The 13048-nt window shown below is 35.3% G+C and overlaps 1 pseudogene; it reads left to right on the top strand.

Annotated features, from left to right (window-relative positions):
* Positions 1-1039: 1039 nt before the first annotated feature.
* On the top strand, positions 1040-1947 carry LOC122896904 (annotated as a pseudogene).
* The last annotated feature ends 11101 nt before the right edge of the window (positions 1948-13048 follow it).

Consider the following 13048-nt stretch of genomic DNA (forward strand, 5'->3'; position numbering starts at 1 on the left):
CTACTGGGACTTCATGAAGATAAAAAGCTTTTGCATATCAAAAGAGAGTATCTTTTGATAACACTAAATAACACTAAATAACTAAATAACACTAAAAAGCAACCTATGGTATGGGAGAAAACATTTGTGAATGACATACCTAAAAAAAGATTACTATCCAAAAAACCTTTTTAAAAAAATATCAAACTCAACCTCCCCCAAAACAAGTAATCCACTTAAGAAATGGGTAGAAGACAGAAATAGACATTTTTCCAAAGAAGACATACAAATGTTTGGGATGTCTGGTGGTTCAGTCCATTAAGCATCTGCATTCAGCTCATATCATGATCCCTGGGTCCTGGGACTGACCCCTCATTAAGCTCCCAGCTCAGTGGGGAGTCTGCTTCTCCCTTTCCCTCTGCCTGCCACTTCCCCGCTTGTGCTGTCTCTATCTCTGACAAATAAATAATCCTTAAAAAAATGCTCAACATCACTGATTATCAGGGAAATAAAATTCAAAACTACACTGAACTTCACTTCAAACCTGTCAGAATGGCTACAATTAACAAACCAAGAAACAACAAATGTTGGCAAAAATTTGGAGAAACAGGAACCCTCTTGCTCTGTTGATGGGAATGCAAACTGGTGCAGCCACTCTGGAAAATAGTATGGAGGTTCCACAAAAAGTTGTAAATAGAACTACCTTATGATTCAGCAATTATGCTATTAGGTATTTACCCAAAGGATACAAAAATACTGACCCAAAGGGATATATATATATAAACCCTGATGTTTAGAGCAGCATTATCAACAATAGCCAAATTATGGGAAGAGCCTCAATGTTTAGCATCTAATGAATGGATAAAGAATATATGGCATATATATATAGTGTGTGTGTGTGTGTGTGTGTGTGTGTGAAATCAAAGTTGCACAACCCAGTGGAATATTACTCAGCTATAAAAAGGACTAAAACTCTTCTGCTGCCCTTTTAAATCCAGCACCATAAACACTCAACTGCCACTGCTGCCAGTACCTGTACTGTGGACCAGCAACCCTGGCTGACAACTCTACTACCATGGAGGACACAAATGAGTACAATATTGAGGGATTCACAGAGGGATCCAAGATCCATGTAAGCAAGAATCAGCAGGATGATGATAAAATGTTTATTGAAGGCTTGAGCTGGGATACAAACAAGAAAGATCTGACTGAATATTTGTCTCAGTTTGGGGAAGTTGTAGACTATACAATTAAAACAGATCCAGTGAATGGAAGATCAAATAAATTTGGCTTTGTGCTTTTCAAAGATGCTAGTGTTGATAAGGTTTTAGAACTGAAAGAACACAACCTGGATGGCAAATTGATAGATTCCAAGAGGGCCAAAGCTTTAAAAGGAACCCCAAAAAAAGGTTTTTGTGAGTGGGTTGAACCCAGATACTTCTGAAGAACAAATTAGAGACTATTTTGGAGCCTTTGGAGAGATTGGAGATATTGAACTTCCCATGGATACAAAAACAAATAGAAGGTGAATATTTTTAATCACATATACAGATGAAGAGCCAGTAAAGAAATTGTTAGAAAGCAGGTATCATCAATCTAATTCTGGGAAGTATGAAATCAAAGTTGCAAAACCCAAAGAGGTATATAGGCATCAACAGCAACAACAAAAAGGAGGAAATGGAACTTCAGCTGGTAGACGAGATGGTACTAGGGGTTGTGGACAAGGTCACTGCCAAAACTGGAACCAAACACTTCATAAGTATTATGATCAAGGATATGAAAATTACAGTAGTGCATATGGTGGTGATCAAAATTATAGTGGCTATGGTGGCTACAATTATACTAGTTATAACGATGAAAACTATGGATATGGACCGGGGTATGCAGATTACACTGGCCAACAGAGCACTTACAGCAAGGCGTGTCAAGGGGTTGGCAATCACCAAAACAAATCACCAGCCATACTAAAGGAGGATGTTGGAGAAAACAGGAGGGGATTGCTAAAGTTAATCCATCCTGTAGAACAACATTAAATATTGCTTTTCTGTTGATCAAAGATGATTATTTTGTAAAAGACTTTCTAGTGTAAAAAACAAAACTCTGTCCAACTGTATATAGCAGCCAATTAATTTTCTTTGTTTTTACTTTGTCATTTATTGTTTTATGACTCAATGTGAATATGCATTTATACAGATTTTATTTGTATGATTTCATGTTGAACTTCAAATAAATTGTTCTTTATATATATAAAAAAGAAAGAAAGAAATTTTGCTGTTTTCCACAATGTGGATGAAGCTAGATTGCAATATGCTATGTGAAATAAATCAGTCAGGGCAAGACAAATACCATATGACTTCATTCATAAGTGGAATAAAAGAAACAAAACAGATGAACTTAGTGGGAAAAAGAGAGACACATATCATAAAACAAACTTAACTATAGAGAAAAACTGAATGTTGCTGGAGAGAAGATGGGTGAGGGATGAGTTAAATGGGTGATGGGTATTAAGGAGACCACTTGTTGTGGTGAGCTCTGGGTTTGTATTTAAGTGATGAATCACAAAATTCTGCACTTGAAACTAATATTACACTGTATGTCAACTAATTGGAATTTAAGTAAAAACTTAAAAAAAAAAACATAGAACTAATCAAAGGAACCAGGAGCTGGTTCTTGGAAAAATCAATAAAATGGATAAACCTCTAGCCAGACTTATCAAAAAGAAAAGATGAAGACCCAAATAAATAAAATCACAAATGAGAGATCAGAAATAGCAATCAACATCACAGAAATACAAACAATTATAATAGAATATTATGACAATTTATATACCAACAAAAAGACAACCTAGAAGAAGTAGATAAATTCCTATAAACATGTAAAGTGCCAAAATTTTAAAATCAAGGAATGGAGAATTTATATATATATATATATAATTTATATATATAAAAAAGAGATAACCAGCAAAGAAATAGGTTCAGTAATCAAAAAACTCCCAACAAACAAAAATCATGGTTAGATGGCTTCACAGGTGAATTCTGCCAAACATATAAAGAAGAGTTAGTACCTATTCTTCTCAAACTCTTCCAAAAAATAGAAATGGAAGGAAAATATCCATATTCATTCTGAGGCCAGCATTACCATGATACCAAATCCAAATAAAGATACTACAATAAAAGACAACTGCACAATAAAAGACACAATAAAATACACAATAAAAGGCAATATCTCTGATGAACACAGATTCAAAAATCCTCAAAAAAAATTTCCAATCAAATCAAACAATGCATTAAAAAACCATTCACCACCATCAAGTGTGATTTATTCCTGTTTTGCAAGTGCAGTTCAAGACTCACAAATCAATTAATGTGATATATCACATTGATTAAAATTTAAACATTTTAAAAATAACAATTAAAAATTAAAAGAAAGGATAAGAACCCTATGATCATCTCAATAGATGCAGAAATGGCATTTGACACAGTAGAACATTCATTCATGATGAAAACCTTCAACAAAGTTTACAGGGAGCATACCTCAACATTATAATGAAACATTATATATGAACATTATATAACAACATTATATATGAAAACCCCACAGGTATTATCATCCTCAATGGAGAAAAATTGAGAGCTCCTCCTCTACAGTCAAGGACAAAAGAAGGATGTCTAGTTTTAGCACTTTTATTCCACATAGTATAGGAAGTCCTAGCCACAACAATCAGAGAACAAAAAGAAATAAAAGGCATCTAAATCAGCAAGGAAGAAGTCAAACGTTCATTATTTGCAGATGACATGATTCTCTATATAGAAAACCCAAAAAATTCCACCAAAAAACAATCTGCTAGAGGTCATAAACAAATTCAGTAAAGTTGCAGGATACAGAATCAACATACATAAATTTATTGGATTTCTATACATCAGTAATGAAGCAGTAGAAAGAGAAATTTAGGAATGAACCCCTTTATAATTCCATCAAAAACAGTAAGATACTAGGAATAAACCTAACCAAAGGTGTGAAAAACCTATAATCTGAAAACTGTAAGACACTGATGAAAGATACTGAAGATGACACAAAGAAATGGAAAGACATTGCATGTTCGTGGTTTGGAAGAACAAATATTGTTAACATATTTATACTACCTAAAGCAATCTACAAGTTTGATGCCATCCCTATCAAAATACCACAAGCATTTTTCACACAGCTAGAACAAACAAACCTAACATTTGTTTGGAACCACAGAAGACCCTAAATAGCAAAAGCCATCTTGAAAAAGAAAATTAAACCTGGAGGGATCACAATTCCAGACTTTATATTACAAAGCTGTAGTGATCAAGACAGTATGTACTGATACATAAATGGACACATAAATCAACAGAACAAAACAGAAATCCCAGAAATGAACCCAGAACTCTACAGTCAATTAATCTTCAACAAAGCAGGAAAGAATATCCAATGGGGGGGGGGGACAAACATAGTCTCTTCAACAAAAGATGTTGAAAATCTGGACAGCCACATGAAAAAGAATGAAACTGGACCACTTTCATACACCATACACAAGTGCAAATATGAAATAGATTAAAGACCTAATGTTAGACCAGAAAGCATAAAAATCCTAGAAGAGACAGGAATCCATCAAACTCCTAGAGGAGAACACAGGCAGTAATCTCTTCGACATCAGCCACAGCAACTTCTTTCAAGATACGTCTCCAAAGTTAAAAGAAACAAGTGAAAATGAACTTTCGGGACTTCACCAAAATAAAAACTTCTGCACAGCCAAGGAAACAGTCAACAAAACAAAAAGGCAACCCACAGAATGGGAGAAGATATTCGTAAGTGACACTACAAAAGGCTGATATCCAAGATCTGTAAAGAACTCCTCAAACCCAACACACACAAAACAGATAATCACATCAAAATATGGGCAGAAGACATGAACAGACACTTCTCCAATGAAGACATATAAATAGCTTGCAGACACATGAAAAAATGTTCATCATCATTAGCCATGAAATTTAAATCAAAACACACTGAGGTATCACCTTACATCAGTTAGAATGACAAAAATTAACAAGGCAAGAAACAACAAATGTTGGAGAGGTTGTGTAGAAAGAGGAACAGTGTTGATGGGAATGCAAGTTGGTGTAGCCACTTTGTAAAACAGCGTGGAGATTTCTCAAAAAGTTAAAAATAGAACTACCCTATGACCCAGCAATTGCACCACTGGGTATTTACCCCAAAGATACAGATGTAGTGAAAAGAAGGCTCATATGTACCTCAATGTTCATAGCAGCAATATCCACAATAACCAAACTGTGGAAAGAGATGAGATGCCCTTCAACAGACAAATGGATTAAAAAAATCCATATGTGGTCCATATATACGATGGAATATTCCTCAGGCATCAGAAAAGATGAATACTGAAATTTTGTATCAACATGGATGGGACTGGAGGAGACTATGCTGAGTGAAATAAGTCAAGCAGAGAATTTTAATTATCATATAGTTTCACTTACTTGTGGAACATAAGGAATAACATGGAGGGCATAAGAGAAGGAAAAGAAAAATGAAGGTGGGGAATCAGAGAGGGAGACCAACCACAAGAGACTATGAACTCTAAGTAACAAACTGAGGGTTTTGGTGGAAGATGGGTCAGCAGATGGGTAAGCCTGGTGGTGGGTATTAAGGAGGGCACATATTGCATGGAGCACTGGGTGTTATTCATAAGCAATGAAACTTGAAACACTGCATCAAAAACTAATGATGTATTGTATGGTGACTAACATAACACAATTAAAAAAAAAAGTCCTGTACCCCTGGGGATAAAAATATATGCTTATAAAAAATAATGTCTAGAAGAGAACACAGATAGCAACCTCTTTGACACTGACCATAGCAACAATATACAAGATATGTGTCCTGAGGCAAGAGAAACAAAAGCAAAAATAAAGTATTGGGACTACATAAAAATAAAAGAGCTTCTGTACAGTGATGGAAACTATCCAATTAGGATTAGGATTTTAGCATATTTTTTTTATTTTTTGGCTTACGGGAGATACAATTTAGTCCATAACTGTGTCATCGTCAAAAATTGATAATTTTAGAAATGGAGATATCATGTATTAAATTTTGGCTCTACTTTGGGTCCTGAATAAATCACTTGTTTCTTCTGAGTCTCATTTATATGTAAAATGGAGAGAAGAATATTGACCTCATTCTGTTTTGTGAAGATCAATGCTGGTGAATGTAAAAATCATGGCACATAGTAGGAGGTTAGAAAATGATAGTTTTATTAATATTAGTATGAGATTCCTTTGTTCAGATAAGTAGTAGGCCAGGTTGTATTTGCTAGAATTAGTATCATCCAGGTTTAAATGATACATATAAATTATGGGTTATTTTATATGTTATGTCTAATGCTTGCTGATATGATTTCTGCTTGGATGTCTCTTCATCATTACATTAGGTAAAATGTACCTCATACCACAGATGGAAATACAACCACTTGTGTTTCGATATTACAGACTCCCTAATTTGAAAAACATTTAAAAATTCCAGTGAGAATCCCCAAATTATATAATGGTTCCCTGGATACGAATTTGTAGCTTTATCTGTGATTTAGCAGAAAATAAATTAAAACTTTGTTTTCAGACAGCTTCTTTGGTTGAAATGGAGTATAAATATCTATATACCTATCTAAATACCTATCTCTCTTTCTCAAAACATGTATATCTTAGGTAAAAAATGACTCAAAATTTGCTTGGTCTAGAAAAGAATAAAAAACAAATTTAAGTTTGTGACTGACAATGGCCATTACCATGGAGTGGGGGTGGGTGGCAGGGGCTGCCACTGCAAATGTGAAGGGAATGCAGATATGAAGAACTGTACTTGATGGCAAACCACATGTAGCCTATGCCTGGAGTATAAAGACTACTGTCAGCTCTTTAATAGTCTGACTTTCTACAATTTTCAGAGTCTCACAGTGCAGATGTGTCAAGCAGAATTTGCCTCACAGTGTTTGGATTAGCTGTAAATCTACTAATCCAAGCCAGCATCCAAGAGGCTATTACTAGATCCAGGGGCTCATAAATTTCCACCACTCTTTCATCATTCTGGGCCCCAGATGGCCTAAATGGACATAAGGCATAATAAGATCTAGGAAAACATTATTATATTCTTAGGTCAAAATTCACAGCCCAACCTCTTTTTTTTTTTTTCTTTCCCTTTTTCAGGCTGGTAGGGATGATATCCTTGAAGTGCTAATACTCACTGTTGATTTACTCTGCTGACTGCTTTCAAAGTTCACAGTATTTATTTTAGATATAAATAGTATTATTGATAAATTCTATAACAAAAACACCTATTCTTATGCTAATTCACACCAACTGTTATAGTAAAGATAATGTCAGTTTGTCCCTCTGTTTATATTTACAGATTAAAAAATATTTTAGCAATAGAAAGATAAAATTTGAACTATACTGTTAATGGTGACTAACTATTGTCGATACATCCTAAAATTGCCAGGTTTATAAATGGCCCTTTTGAAACCGGAAAGTTGTAAGAAAGAAAAATAGAATAAAATTTGAAATGTGTGCTTGTTTAATACCCCTTCCACCATCTCTAGCTGAGAATACAGGTGCCAGAGCACAAGAGTTCCTGTCAGTTTCTAAAGTTACACTTTTATTCACTAAACAAGCATCCTTATCTGGGCTACCAAATAGAGCACTCAACAGGAGCCCCTGAGTGTGCATATTAAATGTCATTTATGACTCTGCCTGGGCCATCCACTTTAAGAAATGCTTGATCTCAGTCTGTTTCATAGTTTTCCTGTGCTCCCTGGCTTTGGTAATGAACTTTCCCTAGAGATGTTTCTCAGAAAGGATCTTCATGCAGAATAGTTGATGCACATGATTCTATTTTAAAAACCACATGTTCAGCACATTTTGCTTTTGTGAAATGGAATATGGTTTAACTTTGCTTCGATCAAAAAGAGCATGGCTGGAAGGACTTATGTCAAAGTGCACAAGGTTTTATATACAATGAGGATTTTTTTTCTCCTTCTTATGATTGAAGAGGATAAAATATAAAACATACTCTTTGCTGCAACAGTTCCTTTTTTACATATGAATTACTTTATAAGGCAGCTTGTTATGAAAACACCATTTTCTCTAATTTTTTTTGTATTCAACCTATTTATTGTAAGGTTCACATCAAGAAAAACAGTTCTTGACTCTACTATGAAACCTAATATGTATTCACAGTAAACAGTCTCAATGTCTGAATGTAATGGGTTGTATTAAAGGCCTATTCTTGGAGTTAAATGTGCTATTTTTTTTTAAAGGGACAAGATCGGTCCCTTCATTTAACTTCATTTTTTTAAGATTTTATTTATCTATTTGACAGAGAGAGAGAGATCACAAGTAGGCAGAGAGGCAGGCAGAGAGAGAAGGGGAAGCAGGCTCCCTGCTGAGCAGAGAGCCCGATGTGGGGCTCGATCCCAGGACCCTGGGATCATGACCTGAGCTGAAGGCAGTGGCTTAATCCACTGAGCCACCCAGGTGCCCCTTAAATGTGCTATTATATCAGCATTGTACATAGGAAGCTAGTTCAAAAAATACTTTTCCTAAATCAGTATTCAAATTCAGTGAAATGTGTATCTGAATATGGAAAAACCCTGACTTAGAAAATGAGTGATAAAATTAAAATTAATAGTTTATTTCTGAATTGTATTATTAAATCATAGGCAATAACAACATAAACAAGCCTTGCCTCTGGCATTATTTTGCAACACCTGTGTTCCTCAATGCCAGCTTAAGAGTAAAATCTTTGGATATTGACTTTTTATTGAAAGGAGATAATTTTGACTCTTTAGAATCTAGAATCCAAATAATCCTCATTCATAAATATACTTGTTGATTTTTTGGTTTTAGTTTTACAAATTACAACTGCTCATAGTTAAAACTACATCAAAGTAGTTTGTCTCCATAGCCTATCTTAAAGGAAATCAACAAAGATTTATTGAGTATTCACCCTATTCAAGGAATAATAGTGGAATCTGAGGGTACAAAAGAGCCAGATGTCATGTATAACCTTGTGAAATTTACTTTACCATCCAGTTAAGAAGATGAGACAAACTTGCATAAGAAGTTAAAAATAAATAGAAAATGATAGCTTGTGGGATGCCTGGGTGTCTCAGTGGGTTAAGCCTCTGCCTTTGGCTCAGGTTATGATCTCAGGGTCCTGGGATTAAGCCCTGCATCCAGCTCTCTGCTCAGCTGGGATCCTGCTTCCCCCCTCTCTCCCTGCCTGCCTGTCTGCCTACTTGTGACCTCTCTCTCTGCCAAATAAATAAATAAAATCTTTTAAAAAATGACAGCTTGTAAAATATCCCTGTGCAAGGACTTAAGTATGAGTTCTAGTAGCAATATTGCTATTTATTGGTTATTAATTTATCAAACACTTATTGGGTACTTTTTAAAATCTTCCAGTCACTGTGCCAAGAACTGACCTTGAGGAAACATAATCTTTGCTTTTCCTTCTTTTCAGGCTACTTGTGAAGAACCAATGAAATTATATACTTAGTTATACAAATACATATAGATGTAATGAATGGGTGCCAAAGAAGTGGAGGGGCAGATTTAGGACAGATTTACATTTTACTTTCCATGACTGATTTGCAAGTGAAAGTTATACTTCAGAAACCTTCTAAAAGTTATCACTATAATTTGCATGTTATATTTTGCTACTGTTTTGTTTTGTTTATTGCTATATTAGAGATGTTATAACAAACTTACCACAGACTCAGTGGCTTAAGCAATAAACATTAATTTTCCCAGTTCTGGGGGCTGGGAAGTCAAAGATCAAGGTGTTGGCAGATCTGGTGTTTGTTGAGGACTTCTTTCCTGGCTTGTAGATAGCTGCTTTCTTGTTGTATCCTCAAGCCTCCCAGAGAGAGAGAGAGAGAGAGAGAGAGAGAGAGAGAGAGAGAGAGGAGGCTATCTTTTATCTCTTCTTAATAGGGTACTAATCCCATTGTACCACCCTCTTGACCCAGAGACCTCCCAAAGATCCCACTGGAGGGGACTAAATACTATCTAAATATTATCACATTGATGATTACAATTTCTACATAAGAGTTTGGGAGAGACAACAGACATGCAGCTCTTAAAAATTGCTCAATTAACCCATTTAAAGAGGGACCCAAATTTAAAGGTTATGTTAGACTCATGTAATCTCAATTGTGCTAAACTGAAAAATCAAGTGAGAGGAAAATGGCTATGATTATTATTACCTTTTGGAGAAGCGAGTCTGAAAAATGAGTCAGTAAGTGTTACAATCTAAAACACTTGGTAACTTCAGTAGACATAAAGGTGCAGGTACTTAAAAAAGAAAGATAATATTCTAGTCAACGTTTTTCTTCCTAAACCACCCAACAAAGTACACAAGACATTAGAAAGTAATTTGAGATAAAACTTGAAACTGTAATAATAAAGTCAGTTAAAGCCTTACAGACATGCAGTCTTTTGTTGGAATAGACCAGGAATGCTCTTTCTAGGATGTATTAAGTATCCAGTATAGTCAGGTACCTGGGATCAAAACCTATCTTTGTATAGGAAGAAGGTCCAGTCACCCCTAAGATAGGTGGCTGTGTTAGTCAACTGGAGCTGTTAAATTAAATTACTGAAGACTGGGGACATCTGGGTGGCTCATTTAAGAACCTGACTTCAGCTCAGGTCATGATCCTAGGCTCCTGGGATTGAGTCAGGCCTCAGGGTTCTTGCTTGGTGGGGGGTCTGCTTCTCCCTCTGCCTGTTGATCTTCCTACTTATGCTTTATCTCTCTCTCTCTCCCTCCCTCTCTCTCTTTCTTTCTGTCAAATAAATAAATAAAATCTAAAAAAAATAAAATCTTAAAAAAATATATTACCATAGACTGGGTGCTTTAAACAGCAAACATTTGCTTCTCACAGTTCTGGAGGCTGGGAGGTTCAAAATCATGGTACCTGCCTGCCCTTGGTGAGAATCCTCTTGCCTTGTGGATGGCTAACTTATACTTATGTCCTCAAATAGCAGAATGAGAAAAGGTTAGCTCTCTTCTTATGGACTTATGAGACCCATCATGTGGGCTTTACCCTTATGACCTAATTACTTCCCAATGTTCCATCCCTATATATCATAATATTAGGGCTTCAATTTTTGAGGTGACAATCCAGAACAATAAATGATATCTAGTGGTAACTGTCTCTCTCTTGATTGCCAAGATTTATTGAATGAGTGTAGTTTTTGAGGAGGGTGTCCCATTTCTCCTGATTGTAGCAATGTATCTTGGTAACTTAGATAACTTCCTTATAAAATGAAATGTAGTATGATACTTTCCAGACCTCCATTCTTCTTCATTTTTGATCTTTGGATCCTCTCTTTCCTCCCACTCTGCTGAAGAATTTGTAAGAACCATTGCTATTCCTATAGCAATAGTTAAAATTATCTTATTTTTGTCCATAGTAATTTCAAAACAGTTAAGTACAACAGAAAAAATTATGCCCACTTAGACAAAAAGTAAGGCACTTGAAAAGGGAAACAATATTCAAACTCAATCCTTATAACTTAAGATCACAGTGGGTGGGAAGGGTGTGGGAGGGATGGGGTGGCTGGGTGATGGTCATTGGGGAGGGTATGTGTTGTGGTGAGCACTGTGTATTGTATGACACTGATGAATCACAGACCTGTACCCCTGAAACAATAATACATTATATGTTAAAAATGATTATAAAAATTCCCTTGTGAGTTCTAAAATAAAAATAAAAATGGAATTAAAGTTTAAAAAAAAAGTCGCACTGGGATCCCAAAGCACTATATGGCAACTTTTTTTTTTTCCCATTACTAGAAGCACTGTATTTTCTGCTTATCAAAATGATGCCATGTAATATGAAAAAAAAACTTACAAGGAATATGATACAAATTATCAAAAACCTTTCATAAAAATGCATATCTATAATTTGAAAATGGACTCTGAACCCTTCATAAAAAATACTAAGAATATTCATCCTTTCTGATGGAGGCATAATACTCCATAGTGTATATGGACCACATCTTCCTTATCCATTCGTCCGTTGAAGGGCATCTTGGTTCTTTCCACAGGCTGGCGACCGTGGCCATTGCTGCTATAAACATTGGAGTACAGATGGCCCTTATTTTCACTACATCTGTATCTTTGTGGGTATTATGGAGGGCACAAATTGCATGGAGCACTGGATGTGGTGCAAAAATAATGAATACTGTTAAGCTGAAAATAAATAAAAAATAAATTTAAAAAATACTAAGAATACACTATGTGCATCAAATTTATCATTTTCTGAAATCATCAACCCTTGCTCCCATATGATGAAGTTTAGGGTCAGAAAGTTTTGAGTACTAAACATCAATAGACCAGAAACTAGTAAGATCTGGTATGTTTAGAGCAACTGTTCTTTTGAACTTTTCATGAGGGAGAGGGGATGAAGATATCATCTACCTATTCAATATTCTTATAAAGTCCGGGGCCTTTTCCCAGGAAAAAATGTGAATATACACATATGAACAAAATTTATAAAACAATTGAGGAACTTCATGGAAATATTGAAGTGTCTTGCTGAATCCAGATTTTAATAAATTTTTTTGAGTCATTTTCTCTACACATCACTGAGATTGCCAGATAGTTGAATCAGGAGTATTAAGTGAACAGGATTTTTCTGGGAGCATTTAGCACCGTTGTCAAAACAAATCCTTCTTAATAAAAGCTAAGAAACCCTCAATTGGATAGATTTAGGATTTAGCATATTGTTGTATAGGGTTTTTTTTTTTTTTAGGTTTTTGTTGTCAATCTTAGGTTAATGTCTTCAATTTAGATTAAGCAAATGAAAAAATCTCTCAAGATTTTATTTATTGACTTAAGAGAGACAGAGAGAGCATGAACAGAAAGAGGGAGGAGCAGACTTCCTACTGGGCAGGGAGCCCAATGCAGGGCTTTATACCAGGACCCTGAGATCATGACCTGAGACAAAAGCAGATACTTGACTGACTGAGCCACCCAA

The sequence above is a fragment of the Neovison vison genome, chromosome X (genome assembly GCF_020171115.1).
Source record: "Neovison vison isolate M4711 chromosome X, ASM_NN_V1, whole genome shotgun sequence".
In the NCBI taxonomy this organism is placed as follows: Eukaryota; Metazoa; Chordata; class Mammalia; order Carnivora; family Mustelidae; genus Neogale; species Neogale vison.